Source organism: Mytilus galloprovincialis, unplaced genomic scaffold, assembly GCF_965363235.1.
Source record: "Mytilus galloprovincialis unplaced genomic scaffold, xbMytGall1.hap1.1 HAP1_SCAFFOLD_247, whole genome shotgun sequence".
In the NCBI taxonomy this organism is placed as follows: domain Eukaryota; kingdom Metazoa; phylum Mollusca; class Bivalvia; order Mytilida; family Mytilidae; genus Mytilus; species Mytilus galloprovincialis.
The window spans coordinates 21,319-36,016 of NW_027468168.1; the positions used below are offsets into that span (position 1 = coordinate 21,319).

The following is a 14,698-nucleotide window of genomic DNA, read 5'->3' on the forward strand; positions in this document are numbered from 1 at the left end:
TTACACCTTAAATTGGAGTTTTAGAATCATGGCCTCGGTAGCGCAGTAGGTAGCGCGTCAGTCTCATAATCACAAATGACAGAGCGATCTGAAGGTCGTGAGTTCGATCCTCACCCGGGGCATAGTTTTTTTCTACCCGTAACTCTTGTTTTCAAAGCATTTCTGATAGTTCTGAAAACTTGTGTTATACATTTGTACCTGTAATATGTTATTTTCTGCAATGTTTGTCATGCATGTCATGCATTTTAAACTGCATTGAGATAGCGTTCAGCATTTGAAATATATGTGATCTTGGATTAAACAGAATAATTCTTTTCTATTAAGTATTACAACAATTTTAATATCTTCTGTGTATTAACTTTTTATCCATTTCATATTTTGTCAATTTATGCAAAAATCGATAAATTAATTTTCTAACTTACTAAAAAAATCACTTGGCAGCGGTGGGATTCGAACCCACGCCTCCGAGGAGACTGGTGCCTTAAACCAGCGCCTTAGACCGCTCGGCCACGCTACCGACGCTTTATAGTTGAGCTAAATCAAGATATCATTCGTTTACAACATTTACAACTGATAAAAATATGTCTTATAGGCATACATTACGAAATATTACGTAGAAATATGTTTCTTTTTGGTTTTCCAAAATCAAACTCAAATTCTTTCTTAATACTAAATGCATGCAATCAAATTACATATTTCGCTTCTCTCTCTGAACAGAGTTATCCATTATTTGCTTAGTTCACATTTTTTGGAATGTCTATATATGGTAACATGCATAGCTCAAGTTGGCTGAGCATTTGATACTCACAAGTAACTTCATACAGGAGGGGCGGTTTTCACCATTTCACATTGGACGGAACCATGTAATCTATATTGTACATTCGGTTGAGGGCGCGATCGAAGCTTCTAGTCATGAGAAGAAATTATAACGCTTGAACGCTAGGTCGCTGTCGGCTCATCGAAACGTAATAAATGCACGTGCAAAACGGGCAAATTGGATAGCAAACTTTTTTTGTCGTTAGCAACAAATTGCCTTCGCAGGTTATTATTCTAACGAGTTTCTATCAGCACTACTCAATTCCCCTTTGGAGAAAAGAAAATGAAAAAAAAAATAATTTCAAAACAATTAAAAGTATTTCAAATAGTAAAGAGCTATAAAAATGAACAACCAACACAGCTCATTATGTTTGGCAATGTGTTTTCTTTAAGATAAATATGTTTCTTTCTGCCCTACACTCACCTTGACAAGTAACTACAATGTTAATGGTAATGTTATGAAGTATTTACACCTTAAATTGGAGTTTTAGAATCATGGCCTCGGTAGCGCAGTAGGTAGCGCGTCAGTCTCATAATCACAAATGACAGAGCGATCTGAAGGTCGTGAGTTCGATCCTCACCCGGGGCATAGTTTTTTTCTACCCGTAACTCTTGTTTTCAAAGCATTTCTGATAGTTCTGAAAACTTGTGTTATACATTTGTACCTGTAATATGTTATTTTCTGCAATGTTTGTCATGCATGTCATGCATTTTAAACTGCATTGAGATAGCGTTCAGCATTTGAAATATATGTGATCTTGGATTAAACAGAATAATTCTTTTCTATTAAGTATTACAACAATTTTAATATCTTCTGTGTATTAACTTTTTATCCATTTCATATTTTGTCAATTTATGCAAAAATCGATAAATTAATTTTCTAACTTACTAAAAAAATCACTTGGCAGCGGTGGGATTCGAACCCACGCCTCCGAGGAGACTGGTGCCTTAAACCAGCGCCTTAGACCGCTCGGCCACGCTACCGACGCTTTATAGTTGAGCTAAATCAAGATATCATTCGTTTACAACATTTACAACTGATAAAAATATGTCTTATAGGCATACATTACGAAATATTACGTAGAAATATGTTTCTTTTTGGTTTTCCAAAATCAAACTCAAATTCTTTCTTAATACTAAATGCATGCAATCAAATTACATATTTCGCTTCTCTCTCTGAACAGAGTTATCCATTATTTGCTTAGTTCACATTTTTTGGAATGTCTATATATGGTAACATGCATAGCTCAAGTTGGCTGAGCATTTGATACTCACAAGTAACTTCATACAGGAGGGGCGGTTTTCACCATTTCACATTGGACGGAACCATGTAATCTATATTGTACATTCGGTTGAGGGCGCGATCGAAGCTTCTAGTCATGAGAAGAAATTATAACGCTTGAACGCTAGGTCGCTGTCGGCTCATCGAAACGTAATAAATGCACGTGCAAAACGGGCAAATTGGATAGCAAACTTTTTTTGTCGTTAGCAACAAATTGCCTTCGCAGGTTATTATTCTAACGAGTTTCTATCAGCACTACTCAATTCCCCTTTGGAGAAAAGAAAATGAAAAAAAAAATAATTTCAAAACAATTAAAAGTATTTCAAATAGTAAAGAGCTATAAAAATGAACAACCAACACAGCTCATTATGTTTGGCAATGTGTTTTCTTTAAGATAAATATGTTTCTTTCTGCCCTACACTCACCTTGACAAGTAACTACAATGTTAATGGTAATGTTATGAAGTATTTACACCTTAAATTGGAGTTTTAGAATCATGGCCTCGGTAGCGCAGTAGGTAGCGCGTCAGTCTCATAATCACAAATGACAGAGCGATCTGAAGGTCGTGAGTTCGATCCTCACCCGGGGCATAGTTTTTTTCTACCCGTAACTCTTGTTTTCAAAGCATTTCTGATAGTTCTGAAAACTTGTGTTATACATTTGTACCTGTAATATGTTATTTTCTGCAATGTTTGTCATGCATGTCATGCATTTTAAACTGCATTGAGATAGCGTTCAGCATTTGAAATATATGTGATCTTGGATTAAACAGAATAATTCTTTTCTATTAAGTATTACAACAATTTTAATATCTTCTGTGTATTAACTTTTTATCCATTTCATATTTTGTCAATTTATGCAAAAATCGATAAATTAATTTTCTAACTTACTAAAAAAATCACTTGGCAGCGGTGGGATTCGAACCCACGCCTCCGAGGAGACTGGTGCCTTAAACCAGCGCCTTAGACCGCTCGGCCACGCTACCGACGCTTTATAGTTGAGCTAAATCAAGATATCATTCGTTTACAACATTTACAACTGATAAAAATATGTCTTATAGGCATACATTACGAAATATTACGTAGAAATATGTTTCTTTTTGGTTTTCCAAAATCAAACTCAAATTCTTTCTTAATACTAAATGCATGCAATCAAATTACATATTTCGCTTCTCTCTCTGAACAGAGTTATCCATTATTTGCTTAGTTCACATTTTTTGGAATGTCTATATATGGTAACATGCATAGCTCAAGTTGGCTGAGCATTTGATACTCACAAGTAACTTCATACAGGAGGGGCGGTTTTCACCATTTCACATTGGACGGAACCATGTAATCTATATTGTACATTCGGTTGAGGGCGCGATCGAAGCTTCTAGTCATGAGAAGAAATTATAACGCTTGAACGCTAGGTCGCTGTCGGCTCATCGAAACGTAATAAATGCACGTGCAAAACGGGCAAATTGGATAGCAAACTTTTTTTGTCGTTAGCAACAAATTGCCTTCGCAGGTTATTATTCTAACGAGTTTCTATCAGCACTACTCAATTCCCCTTTGGAGAAAAGAAAATGAAAAAAAAAATAATTTCAAAACAATTAAAAGTATTTCAAATAGTAAAGAGCTATAAAAATGAACAACCAACACAGCTCATTATGTTTGGCAATGTGTTTTCTTTAAGATAAATATGTTTCTTTCTGCCCTACACTCACCTTGACAAGTAACTACAATGTTAATGGTAATGTTATGAAGTATTTACACCTTAAATTGGAGTTTTAGAATCATGGCCTCGGTAGCGCAGTAGGTAGCGCGTCAGTCTCATAATCACAAATGACAGAGCGATCTGAAGGTCGTGAGTTCGATCCTCACCCGGGGCATAGTTTTTTTCTACCCGTAACTCTTGTTTTCAAAGCATTTCTGATAGTTCTGAAAACTTGTGTTATACATTTGTACCTGTAATATGTTATTTTCTGCAATGTTTGTCATGCATGTCATGCATTTTAAACTGCATTGAGATAGCGTTCAGCATTTGAAATATATGTGATCTTGGATTAAACAGAATAATTCTTTTCTATTAAGTATTACAACAATTTTAATATCTTCTGTGTATTAACTTTTTATCCATTTCATATTTTGTCAATTTATGCAAAAATCGATAAATTAATTTTCTAACTTACTAAAAAAATCACTTGGCAGCGGTGGGATTCGAACCCACGCCTCCGAGGAGACTGGTGCCTTAAACCAGCGCCTTAGACCGCTCGGCCACGCTACCGACGCTTTATAGTTGAGCTAAATCAAGATATCATTCGTTTACAACATTTACAACTGATAAAAATATGTCTTATAGGCATACATTACGAAATATTACGTAGAAATATGTTTCTTTTTGGTTTTCCAAAATCAAACTCAAATTCTTTCTTAATACTAAATGCATGCAATCAAATTACATATTTCGCTTCTCTCTCTGAACAGAGTTATCCATTATTTGCTTAGTTCACATTTTTTGGAATGTCTATATATGGTAACATGCATAGCTCAAGTTGGCTGAGCATTTGATACTCACAAGTAACTTCATACAGGAGGGGCGGTTTTCACCATTTCACATTGGACGGAACCATGTAATCTATATTGTACATTCGGTTGAGGGCGCGATCGAAGCTTCTAGTCATGAGAAGAAATTATAACGCTTGAACGCTAGGTCGCTGTCGGCTCATCGAAACGTAATAAATGCACGTGCAAAACGGGCAAATTGGATAGCAAACTTTTTTTGTCGTTAGCAACAAATTGCCTTCGCAGGTTATTATTCTAACGAGTTTCTATCAGCACTACTCAATTCCCCTTTGGAGAAAAGAAAATGAAAAAAAAAATAATTTCAAAACAATTAAAAGTATTTCAAATAGTAAAGAGCTATAAAAATGAACAACCAACACAGCTCATTATGTTTGGCAATGTGTTTTCTTTAAGATAAATATGTTTCTTTCTGCCCTACACTCACCTTGACAAGTAACTACAATGTTAATGGTAATGTTATGAAGTATTTACACCTTAAATTGGAGTTTTAGAATCATGGCCTCGGTAGCGCAGTAGGTAGCGCGTCAGTCTCATAATCACAAATGACAGAGCGATCTGAAGGTCGTGAGTTCGATCCTCACCCGGGGCATAGTTTTTTTCTACCCGTAACTCTTGTTTTCAAAGCATTTCTGATAGTTCTGAAAACTTGTGTTATACATTTGTACCTGTAATATGTTATTTTCTGCAATGTTTGTCATGCATGTCATGCATTTTAAACTGCATTGAGATAGCGTTCAGCATTTGAAATATATGTGATCTTGGATTAAACAGAATAATTCTTTTCTATTAAGTATTACAACAATTTTAATATCTTCTGTGTATTAACTTTTTATCCATTTCATATTTTGTCAATTTATGCAAAAATCGATAAATTAATTTTCTAACTTACTAAAAAAATCACTTGGCAGCGGTGGGATTCGAACCCACGCCTCCGAGGAGACTGGTGCCTTAAACCAGCGCCTTAGACCGCTCGGCCACGCTACCGACGCTTTATAGTTGAGCTAAATCAAGATATCATTCGTTTACAACATTTACAACTGATAAAAATATGTCTTATAGGCATACATTACGAAATATTACGTAGAAATATGTTTCTTTTTGGTTTTCCAAAATCAAACTCAAATTCTTTCTTAATACTAAATGCATGCAATCAAATTACATATTTCGCTTCTCTCTCTGAACAGAGTTATCCATTATTTGCTTAGTTCACATTTTTTGGAATGTCTATATATGGTAACATGCATAGCTCAAGTTGGCTGAGCATTTGATACTCACAAGTAACTTCATACAGGAGGGGCGGTTTTCACCATTTCACATTGGACGGAACCATGTAATCTATATTGTACATTCGGTTGAGGGCGCGATCGAAGCTTCTAGTCATGAGAAGAAATTATAACGCTTGAACGCTAGGTCGCTGTCGGCTCATCGAAACGTAATAAATGCACGTGCAAAACGGGCAAATTGGATAGCAAACTTTTTTTGTCGTTAGCAACAAATTGCCTTCGCAGGTTATTATTCTAACGAGTTTCTATCAGCACTACTCAATTCCCCTTTGGAGAAAAGAAAATGAAAAAAAAAATAATTTCAAAACAATTAAAAGTATTTCAAATAGTAAAGAGCTATAAAAATGAACAACCAACACAGCTCATTATGTTTGGCAATGTGTTTTCTTTAAGATAAATATGTTTCTTTCTGCCCTACACTCACCTTGACAAGTAACTACAATGTTAATGGTAATGTTATGAAGTATTTACACCTTAAATTGGAGTTTTAGAATCATGGCCTCGGTAGCGCAGTAGGTAGCGCGTCAGTCTCATAATCACAAATGACAGAGCGATCTGAAGGTCGTGAGTTCGATCCTCACCCGGGGCATAGTTTTTTTCTACCCGTAACTCTTGTTTTCAAAGCATTTCTGATAGTTCTGAAAACTTGTGTTATACATTTGTACCTGTAATATGTTATTTTCTGCAATGTTTGTCATGCATGTCATGCATTTTAAACTGCATTGAGATAGCGTTCAGCATTTGAAATATATGTGATCTTGGATTAAACAGAATAATTCTTTTCTATTAAGTATTACAACAATTTTAATATCTTCTGTGTATTAACTTTTTATCCATTTCATATTTTGTCAATTTATGCAAAAATCGATAAATTAATTTTCTAACTTACTAAAAAAATCACTTGGCAGCGGTGGGATTCGAACCCACGCCTCCGAGGAGACTGGTGCCTTAAACCAGCGCCTTAGACCGCTCGGCCACGCTACCGACGCTTTATAGTTGAGCTAAATCAAGATATCATTCGTTTACAACATTTACAACTGATAAAAATATGTCTTATAGGCATACATTACGAAATATTACGTAGAAATATGTTTCTTTTTGGTTTTCCAAAATCAAACTCAAATTCTTTCTTAATACTAAATGCATGCAATCAAATTACATATTTCGCTTCTCTCTCTGAACAGAGTTATCCATTATTTGCTTAGTTCACATTTTTTGGAATGTCTATATATGGTAACATGCATAGCTCAAGTTGGCTGAGCATTTGATACTCACAAGTAACTTCATACAGGAGGGGCGGTTTTCACCATTTCACATTGGACGGAACCATGTAATCTATATTGTACATTCGGTTGAGGGCGCGATCGAAGCTTCTAGTCATGAGAAGAAATTATAACGCTTGAACGCTAGGTCGCTGTCGGCTCATCGAAACGTAATAAATGCACGTGCAAAACGGGCAAATTGGATAGCAAACTTTTTTTGTCGTTAGCAACAAATTGCCTTCGCAGGTTATTATTCTAACGAGTTTCTATCAGCACTACTCAATTCCCCTTTGGAGAAAAGAAAATGAAAAAAAAAAATAATTTCAAAACAATTAAAAGTATTTCAAATAGTAAAGAGCTATAAAAATGAACAACCAACACAGCTCATTATGTTTGGCAATGTGTTTTCTTTAAGATAAATATGTTTCTTTCTGCCCTACACTCACCTTGACAAGTAACTACAATGTTAATGGTAATGTTATGAAGTATTTACACCTTAAATTGGAGTTTTAGAATCATGGCCTCGGTAGCGCAGTAGGTAGCGCGTCAGTCTCATAATCACAAATGACAGAGCGATCTGAAGGTCGTGAGTTCGATCCGCACCCGGGGCATAGTTTTTTTCTACCCGTAACTCTTGTTTTCAAAGCATTTCTGATAGTTCTGAAAACTTGTGTTATACATTTGTACCTGTAATATGTTATTTTCTGCAATGTTTGTCATGCATGTCATGCATTTTAAACTGCATTGAGATAGCGTTCAGCATTTGAAATATATGTGATCTTGGATTAAACAGAATAATTCTTTTCTATTAAGTATTACAACAATTTTAATATCTTCTGTGTATTAACTTTTTATCCATTTCATATTTTGTCAATTTATGCAAAAATCGATAAATTAATTTTCTAACTTACTAAAAAAATCACTTGGCAGCGGTGGGATTCGAACCCACGCCTCCGAGGAGACTGGTGCCTTAAACCAGCGCCTTAGACCGCTCGGCCACGCTACCGACGCTTTATAGTTGAGCTAAATCAAGATATCATTCGTTTACAACATTTACAACTGATAAAAATATGTCTTATAGGCATACATTACGAAATATTACGTAGAAATATGTTTCTTTTTGGTTTTCCAAAATCAAACTCAAATTCTTTCTTAATACTAAATGCATGCAATCAAATTACATATTTCGCTTCTCTCTCTGAACAGAGTTATCCATTATTTGCTTAGTTCACATTTTTTGGAATGTCTATATATGGTAACATGCATAGCTCAAGTTGGCTGAGCATTTGATACTCACAAGTAACTTCATACAGGAGGGGCGGTTTTCACCATTTCACATTGGACGGAACCATGTAATCTATATTGTACATTCGGTTGAGGGCGCGATCGAAGCTTCTAGTCATGAGAAGAAATTATAACGCTTGAACGCTAGGTCGCTGTCGGCTCATCGAAACGTAATAAATGCACGTGCAAAACGGGCAAATTGGATAGCAAACTTTTTTTGTCGTTAGCAACAAATTGCCTTCGCAGGTTATTATTCTAACGAGTTTCTATCAGCACTACTCAATTCCCCTTTGGAGAAAAGAAAATGAAAAAAAAAATAATTTCAAAACAATTAAAAGTATTTCAAATAGTAAAGAGCTATAAAAATGAACAACCAACACAGCTCATTATGTTTGGCAATGTGTTTTCTTTAAGATAAATATGTTTCTTTCTGCCCTACACTCACCTTGACAAGTAACTACAATGTTAATGGTAATGTTATGAAGTATTTACACCTTAAATTGGAGTTTTAGAATCATGGCCTCGGTAGCGCAGTAGGTAGCGCGTCAGTCTCATAATCACAAATGACAGAGCGATCTGAAGGTCGTGAGTTCGATCCTCACCCGGGGCATAGTTTTTTTCTACCCGTAACTCTTGTTTTCAAAGCATTTCTGATAGTTCTGAAAACTTGTGTTATACATTTGTACCTGTAATATGTTATTTTCTGCAATGTTTGTCATGCATGTCATGCATTTTAAACTGCATTGAGATAGCGTTCAGCATTTGAAATATATGTGATCTTGGATTAAACAGAATAATTCTTTTCTATTAAGTATTACAACAATTTTAATATCTTCTGTGTATTAACTTTTTATCCATTTCATATTTTGTCAATTTATGCAAAAATCGATAAATTAATTTTCTAACTTACTAAAAAAATCACTTGGCAGCGGTGGGATTCGAACCCACGCCTCCGAGGAGACTGGTGCCTTAAACCAGCGCCTTAGACCGCTCGGCCACGCTACCGACGCTTTATAGTTGAGCTAAATCAAGATATCATTCGTTTACAACATTTACAACTGATAAAAATATGTCTTATAGGCATACATTACGAAATATTACGTAGAAATATGTTTCTTTTTGGTTTTCCAAAATCAAACTCAAATTCTTTCTTAATACTAAATGCATGCAATCAAATTACATATTTCGCTTCTCTCTCTGAACAGAGTTATCCATTATTTGCTTAGTTCACATTTTTTGGAATGTCTATATATGGTAACATGCATAGCTCAAGTTGGCTGAGCATTTGATACTCACAAGTAACTTCATACAGGAGGGGCGGTTTTCACCATTTCACATTGGACGGAACCATGTAATCTATATTGTACATTCGGTTGAGGGCGCGATCGAAGCTTCTAGTCATGAGAAGAAATTATAACGCTTGAACGCTAGGTCGCTGTCGGCTCATCGAAACGTAATAAATGCACGTGCAAAACGGGCAAATTGGATAGCAAACTTTTTTTGTCGTTAGCAACAAATTGCCTTCGCAGGTTATTATTCTAACGAGTTTCTATCAGCACTACTCAATTCCCCTTTGGAGAAAAGAAAATGAAAAAAAAAATAATTTCAAAACAATTAAAAGTATTTCAAATAGTAAAGAGCTATAAAAATGAACAACCAACACAGCTCATTATGTTTGGCAATGTGTTTTCTTTAAGATAAATATGTTTCTTTCTGCCCTACACTCACCTTGACAAGTAACTACAATGTTAATGGTAATGTTATGAAGTATTTACACCTTAAATTGGAGTTTTAGAATCATGGCCTCGGTAGCGCAGTAGGTAGCGCGTCAGTCTCATAATCACAAATGACAGAGCGATCTGAAGGTCGTGAGTTCGATCCTCACCCGGGGCATAGTTTTTTTCTACCCGTAACTCTTGTTTTCAAAGCATTTCTGATAGTTCTGAAAACTTGTGTTATACATTTGTACCTGTAATATGTTATTTTCTGCAATGTTTGTCATGCATGTCATGCATTTTAAACTGCATTGAGATAGCGTTCAGCATTTGAAATATATGTGATCTTGGATTAAACAGAATAATTCTTTTCTATTAAGTATTACAACAATTTTAATATCTTCTGTGTATTAACTTTTTATCCATTTCATATTTTGTCAATTTATGCAAAAATCGATAAATTAATTTTCTAACTTACTAAAAAAATCACTTGGCAGCGGTGGGATTCGAACCCACGCCTCCGAGGAGACTGGTGCCTTAAACCAGCGCCTTAGACCGCTCGGCCACGCTACCGACGCTTTATAGTTGAGCTAAATCAAGATATCATTCGTTTACAACATTTACAACTGATAAAAATATGTCTTATAGGCATACATTACGAAATATTACGTAGAAATATGTTTCTTTTTGGTTTTCCAAAATCAAACTCAAATTCTTTCTTAATACTAAATGCATGCAATCAAATTACATATTTCGCTTCTCTCTCTGAACAGAGTTATCCATTATTTGCTTAGTTCACATTTTTTGGAATGTCTATATATGGTAACATGCATAGCTCAAGTTGGCTGAGCATTTGATACTCACAAGTAACTTCATACAGGAGGGGCGGTTTTCACCATTTCACATTGGACGGAACCATGTAATCTATATTGTACATTCGGTTGAGGGCGCGATCGAAGCTTCTAGTCATGAGAAGAAATTATAACGCTTGAACGCTAGGTCGCTGTCGGCTCATCGAAACGTAATAAATGCACGTGCAAAACGGGCAAATTGGATAGCAAACTTTTTTTGTCGTTAGCAACAAATTGCCTTCGCAGGTTATTATTCTAACGAGTTTCTATCAGCACTACTCAATTCCCCTTTGGAGAAAAGAAAATGAAAAAAAAAATAATTTCAAAACAATTAAAAGTATTTCAAATAGTAAAGAGCTATAAAAATGAACAACCAACACAGCTCATTATGTTTGGCAATGTGTTTTCTTTAAGATAAATATGTTTCTTTCTGCCCTACACTCACCTTGACAAGTAACTACAATGTTAATGGTAATGTTATGAAGTATTTACACCTTAAATTGGAGTTTTAGAATCATGGCCTCGGTAGCGCAGTAGGTAGCGCGTCAGTCTCATAATCACAAATGACAGAGCGATCTGAAGGTCGTGAGTTCGATCCTCACCCGGGGCATAGTTTTTTTCTACCCGTAACTCTTGTTTTCAAAGCATTTCTGATAGTTCTGAAAACTTGTGTTATACATTTGTACCTGTAATATGTTATTTTCTGCAATGTTTGTCATGCATGTCATGCATTTTAAACTGCATTGAGATAGCGTTCAGCATTTGAAATATATGTGATCTTGGATTAAACAGAATAATTCTTTTCTATTAAGTATTACAACAATTTTAATATCTTCTGTGTATTAACTTTTTATCCATTTCATATTTTGTCAATTTATGCAAAAATCGATAAATTAATTTTCTAACTTACTAAAAAAATCACTTGGCAGCGGTGGGATTCGAACCCACGCCTCCGAGGAGACTGGTGCCTTAAACCAGCGCCTTAGACCGCTCGGCCACGCTACCGACGCTTTATAGTTGAGCTAAATCAAGATATCATTCGTTTACAACATTTACAACTGATAAAAATATGTCTTATAGGCATACATTACGAAATATTACGTAGAAATATGTTTCTTTTTGGTTTTCCAAAATCAAACTCAAATTCTTTCTTAATACTAAATGCATGCAATCAAATTACATATTTCGCTTCTCTCTCTGAACAGAGTTATCCATTATTTGCTTAGTTCACATTTTTTGGAATGTCTATATATGGTAACATGCATAGCTCAAGTTGGCTGAGCATTTGATACTCACAAGTAACTTCATACAGGAGGGGCGGTTTTCACCATTTCACATTGGACGGAACCATGTAATCTATATTGTACATTCGGTTGAGGGCGCGATCGAAGCTTCTAGTCATGAGAAGAAATTATAACGCTTGAACGCTAGGTCGCTGTCGGCTCATCGAAACGTAATAAATGCACGTGCAAAACGGGCAAATTGGATAGCAAACTTTTTTTGTCGTTAGCAACAAATTGCCTTCGCAGGTTATTATTCTAACGAGTTTCTATCAGCACTACTCAATTCCCCTTTGGAGAAAAGAAAATGAAAAAAAAAATAATTTCAAAACAATTAAAAGTATTTCAAATAGTAAAGAGCTATAAAAATGAACAACCAACACAGCTCATTATGTTTGGCAATGTGTTTTCTTTAAGATAAATATGTTTCTTTCTGCCCTACACTCACCTTGACAAGTAACTACAATGTTAATGGTAATGTTATGAAGTATTTACACCTTAAATTGGAGTTTTAGAATCATGGCCTCGGTAGCGCAGTAGGTAGCGCGTCAGTCTCATAATCACAAATGACAGAGCGATCTGAAGGTCGTGAGTTCGATCCTCACCCGGGGCATAGTTTTTTTCTACCCGTAACTCTTGTTTTCAAAGCATTTCTGATAGTTCTGAAAACTTGTGTTATACATTTGTACCTGTAATATGTTATTTTCTGCAATGTTTGTCATGCATGTCATGCATTTTAAACTGCATTGAGATAGCGTTCAGCATTTGAAATATATGTGATCTTGGATTAAACAGAATAATTCTTTTCTATTAAGTATTACAACAATTTTAATATCTTCTGTGTATTAACTTTTTATCCATTTCATATTTTGTCAATTTATGCAAAAATCGATAAATTAATTTTCTAACTTACTAAAAAAATCACTTGGCAGCGGTGGGATTCGAACCCACGCCTCCGAGGAGACTGGTGCCTTAAACCAGCGCCTTAGACCGCTCGGCCACGCTACCGACGCTTTATAGTTGAGCTAAATCAAGATATCATTCGTTTACAACATTTACAACTGATAAAAATATGTCTTATAGGCATACATTACGAAATATTACGTAGAAATATGTTTCTTTTTGGTTTTCCAAAATCAAACTCAAATTCTTTCTTAATACTAAATGCATGCAATCAAATTACATATTTCGCTTCTCTCTCTGAACAGAGTTATCCATTATTTGCTTAGTTCACATTTTTTGGAATGTCTATATATGGTAACATGCATAGCTCAAGTTGGCTGAGCATTTGATACTCACAAGTAACTTCATACAGGAGGGGCGGTTTTCACCATTTCACATTGGACGGAACCATGTAATCTATATTGTACATTCGGTTGAGGGCGCGATCGAAGCTTCTAGTCATGAGAAGAAATTATAACGCTTGAACGCTAGGTCGCTGTCGGCTCATCGAAACGTAATAAATGCACGTGCAAAACGGGCAAATTGGATAGCAAACTTTTTTTGTCGTTAGCAACAAATTGCCTTCGCAGGTTATTATTCTAACGAGTTTCTATCAGCACTACTCAATTCCCCTTTGGAGAAAAGAAAATGAAAAAAAAAATAATTTCAAAACAATTAAAAGTATTTCAAATAGTAAAGAGCTATAAAAATGAACAACCAACACAGCTCATTATGTTTGGCAATGTGTTTTCTTTAAGATAAATATGTTTCTTTCTGCCCTACACTCACCTTGACAAGTAACTACAATGTTAATGGTAATGTTATGAAGTATTTACACCTTAAATTGGAGTTTTAGAATCATGGCCTCGGTAGCGCAGTAGGTAGCGCGTCAGTCTCATAATCACAAATGACAGAGCGATCTGAAGGTCGTGAGTTCGATCCTCACCCGGGGCATAGTTTTTTTCTACCCGTAACTCTTGTTTTCAAAGCATTTCTGATAGTTCTGAAAACTTGTGTTATACATTTGTACCTGTAATATGTTATTTTCTGCAATGTTTGTCATGCATGTCATGCATTTTAAACTGCATTGAGATAGCGTTCAGCATTTGAAATATATGTGATCTTGGATTAAACAGAATAATTCTTTTCTATTAAGTATTACAACAATTTTAATATCTTCTGTGTATTAACTTTTTATCCATTTCATATTTTGTCAATTTATGCAAAAATCGATAAATTAATTTTCTAACTTACTAAAAAAATCACTTGGCAGCGGTGGGATTCGAACCCACGCCTCCGAGGAGACTGGTGCCTTAAACCAGCGCCTTAGACCGCTCGGCCACGCTACCGACGCTTTATAGTTGAGCTAAATCAAGATATCATTCGTTTACAACATTTACAACTGATAAAAATATG

At 35.3% G+C, this 14,698-nt stretch overlaps 24 non-coding genes across 24 annotated transcripts; 12 read left to right on the plus strand and 12 right to left on the minus strand.

The window, feature by feature from the left end:
- Positions 1-31: 31 nt before the first annotated feature.
- Trnam-cau (transfer RNA methionine (anticodon CAU)) lies at positions 32-122 on the plus strand. Its single transcript is given in 2 exon segments — positions 32-68; positions 87-122. It is a non-coding gene; the product is annotated as a tRNA-Met (tRNA).
- Positions 123-435: 313 nt separating this feature from the next.
- Positions 436-517, minus strand: Trnal-aag (transfer RNA leucine (anticodon AAG)). The gene has a single exon. It is a non-coding gene; the product is annotated as a tRNA-Leu (tRNA).
- A 797-nt stretch (positions 518-1,314) lies between these two features.
- On the plus strand, positions 1,315-1,405 carry Trnam-cau (transfer RNA methionine (anticodon CAU)). Its single transcript is given in 2 exon segments — positions 1,315-1,351; positions 1,370-1,405. It is a non-coding gene; the product is annotated as a tRNA-Met (tRNA).
- Positions 1,406-1,718: 313 nt separating this feature from the next.
- Trnal-aag (transfer RNA leucine (anticodon AAG)) lies at positions 1,719-1,800 on the minus strand. The gene has a single exon. It is a non-coding gene; the product is annotated as a tRNA-Leu (tRNA).
- A 797-nt stretch (positions 1,801-2,597) lies between these two features.
- Positions 2,598-2,688, plus strand: Trnam-cau (transfer RNA methionine (anticodon CAU)). Its single transcript is given in 2 exon segments — positions 2,598-2,634; positions 2,653-2,688. It is a non-coding gene; the product is annotated as a tRNA-Met (tRNA).
- A 313-nt stretch (positions 2,689-3,001) lies between these two features.
- On the minus strand, positions 3,002-3,083 carry Trnal-aag (transfer RNA leucine (anticodon AAG)). Its single transcript has one exon. It is a non-coding gene; the product is annotated as a tRNA-Leu (tRNA).
- Positions 3,084-3,880: 797 nt separating this feature from the next.
- Positions 3,881-3,971, plus strand: Trnam-cau (transfer RNA methionine (anticodon CAU)). The gene is given in 2 exon segments: positions 3,881-3,917; positions 3,936-3,971. It is a non-coding gene; the product is annotated as a tRNA-Met (tRNA).
- A 313-nt stretch (positions 3,972-4,284) lies between these two features.
- On the minus strand, positions 4,285-4,366 carry Trnal-aag (transfer RNA leucine (anticodon AAG)). Its single transcript has one exon. It is a non-coding gene; the product is annotated as a tRNA-Leu (tRNA).
- A 797-nt stretch (positions 4,367-5,163) lies between these two features.
- Trnam-cau (transfer RNA methionine (anticodon CAU)) lies at positions 5,164-5,254 on the plus strand. Its single transcript is given in 2 exon segments — positions 5,164-5,200; positions 5,219-5,254. It is a non-coding gene; the product is annotated as a tRNA-Met (tRNA).
- Positions 5,255-5,567: 313 nt separating this feature from the next.
- Positions 5,568-5,649, minus strand: Trnal-aag (transfer RNA leucine (anticodon AAG)). The gene has a single exon. It is a non-coding gene; the product is annotated as a tRNA-Leu (tRNA).
- Positions 5,650-6,446: 797 nt separating this feature from the next.
- On the plus strand, positions 6,447-6,537 carry Trnam-cau (transfer RNA methionine (anticodon CAU)). The gene is given in 2 exon segments: positions 6,447-6,483; positions 6,502-6,537. It is a non-coding gene; the product is annotated as a tRNA-Met (tRNA).
- Positions 6,538-6,850: 313 nt separating this feature from the next.
- Positions 6,851-6,932, minus strand: Trnal-aag (transfer RNA leucine (anticodon AAG)). The gene has a single exon. It is a non-coding gene; the product is annotated as a tRNA-Leu (tRNA).
- A 798-nt stretch (positions 6,933-7,730) lies between these two features.
- Trnam-cau (transfer RNA methionine (anticodon CAU)) lies at positions 7,731-7,821 on the plus strand. Its single transcript is given in 2 exon segments — positions 7,731-7,767; positions 7,786-7,821. It is a non-coding gene; the product is annotated as a tRNA-Met (tRNA).
- Positions 7,822-8,134: 313 nt separating this feature from the next.
- Trnal-aag (transfer RNA leucine (anticodon AAG)) lies at positions 8,135-8,216 on the minus strand. Its single transcript has one exon. It is a non-coding gene; the product is annotated as a tRNA-Leu (tRNA).
- Positions 8,217-9,013: 797 nt separating this feature from the next.
- On the plus strand, positions 9,014-9,104 carry Trnam-cau (transfer RNA methionine (anticodon CAU)). Its single transcript is given in 2 exon segments — positions 9,014-9,050; positions 9,069-9,104. It is a non-coding gene; the product is annotated as a tRNA-Met (tRNA).
- A 313-nt stretch (positions 9,105-9,417) lies between these two features.
- Positions 9,418-9,499, minus strand: Trnal-aag (transfer RNA leucine (anticodon AAG)). The gene has a single exon. It is a non-coding gene; the product is annotated as a tRNA-Leu (tRNA).
- Positions 9,500-10,296: 797 nt separating this feature from the next.
- Trnam-cau (transfer RNA methionine (anticodon CAU)) lies at positions 10,297-10,387 on the plus strand. Its single transcript is given in 2 exon segments — positions 10,297-10,333; positions 10,352-10,387. It is a non-coding gene; the product is annotated as a tRNA-Met (tRNA).
- Positions 10,388-10,700: 313 nt separating this feature from the next.
- On the minus strand, positions 10,701-10,782 carry Trnal-aag (transfer RNA leucine (anticodon AAG)). The gene has a single exon. It is a non-coding gene; the product is annotated as a tRNA-Leu (tRNA).
- Positions 10,783-11,579: 797 nt separating this feature from the next.
- Trnam-cau (transfer RNA methionine (anticodon CAU)) lies at positions 11,580-11,670 on the plus strand. Its single transcript is given in 2 exon segments — positions 11,580-11,616; positions 11,635-11,670. It is a non-coding gene; the product is annotated as a tRNA-Met (tRNA).
- Positions 11,671-11,983: 313 nt separating this feature from the next.
- On the minus strand, positions 11,984-12,065 carry Trnal-aag (transfer RNA leucine (anticodon AAG)). The gene has a single exon. It is a non-coding gene; the product is annotated as a tRNA-Leu (tRNA).
- Positions 12,066-12,862: 797 nt separating this feature from the next.
- Trnam-cau (transfer RNA methionine (anticodon CAU)) lies at positions 12,863-12,953 on the plus strand. The gene is given in 2 exon segments: positions 12,863-12,899; positions 12,918-12,953. It is a non-coding gene; the product is annotated as a tRNA-Met (tRNA).
- A 313-nt stretch (positions 12,954-13,266) lies between these two features.
- Trnal-aag (transfer RNA leucine (anticodon AAG)) lies at positions 13,267-13,348 on the minus strand. Its single transcript has one exon. It is a non-coding gene; the product is annotated as a tRNA-Leu (tRNA).
- A 797-nt stretch (positions 13,349-14,145) lies between these two features.
- Trnam-cau (transfer RNA methionine (anticodon CAU)) lies at positions 14,146-14,236 on the plus strand. The gene is given in 2 exon segments: positions 14,146-14,182; positions 14,201-14,236. It is a non-coding gene; the product is annotated as a tRNA-Met (tRNA).
- A 313-nt stretch (positions 14,237-14,549) lies between these two features.
- On the minus strand, positions 14,550-14,631 carry Trnal-aag (transfer RNA leucine (anticodon AAG)). Its single transcript has one exon. It is a non-coding gene; the product is annotated as a tRNA-Leu (tRNA).
- Positions 14,632-14,698: the final 67 nt, after the last annotated feature.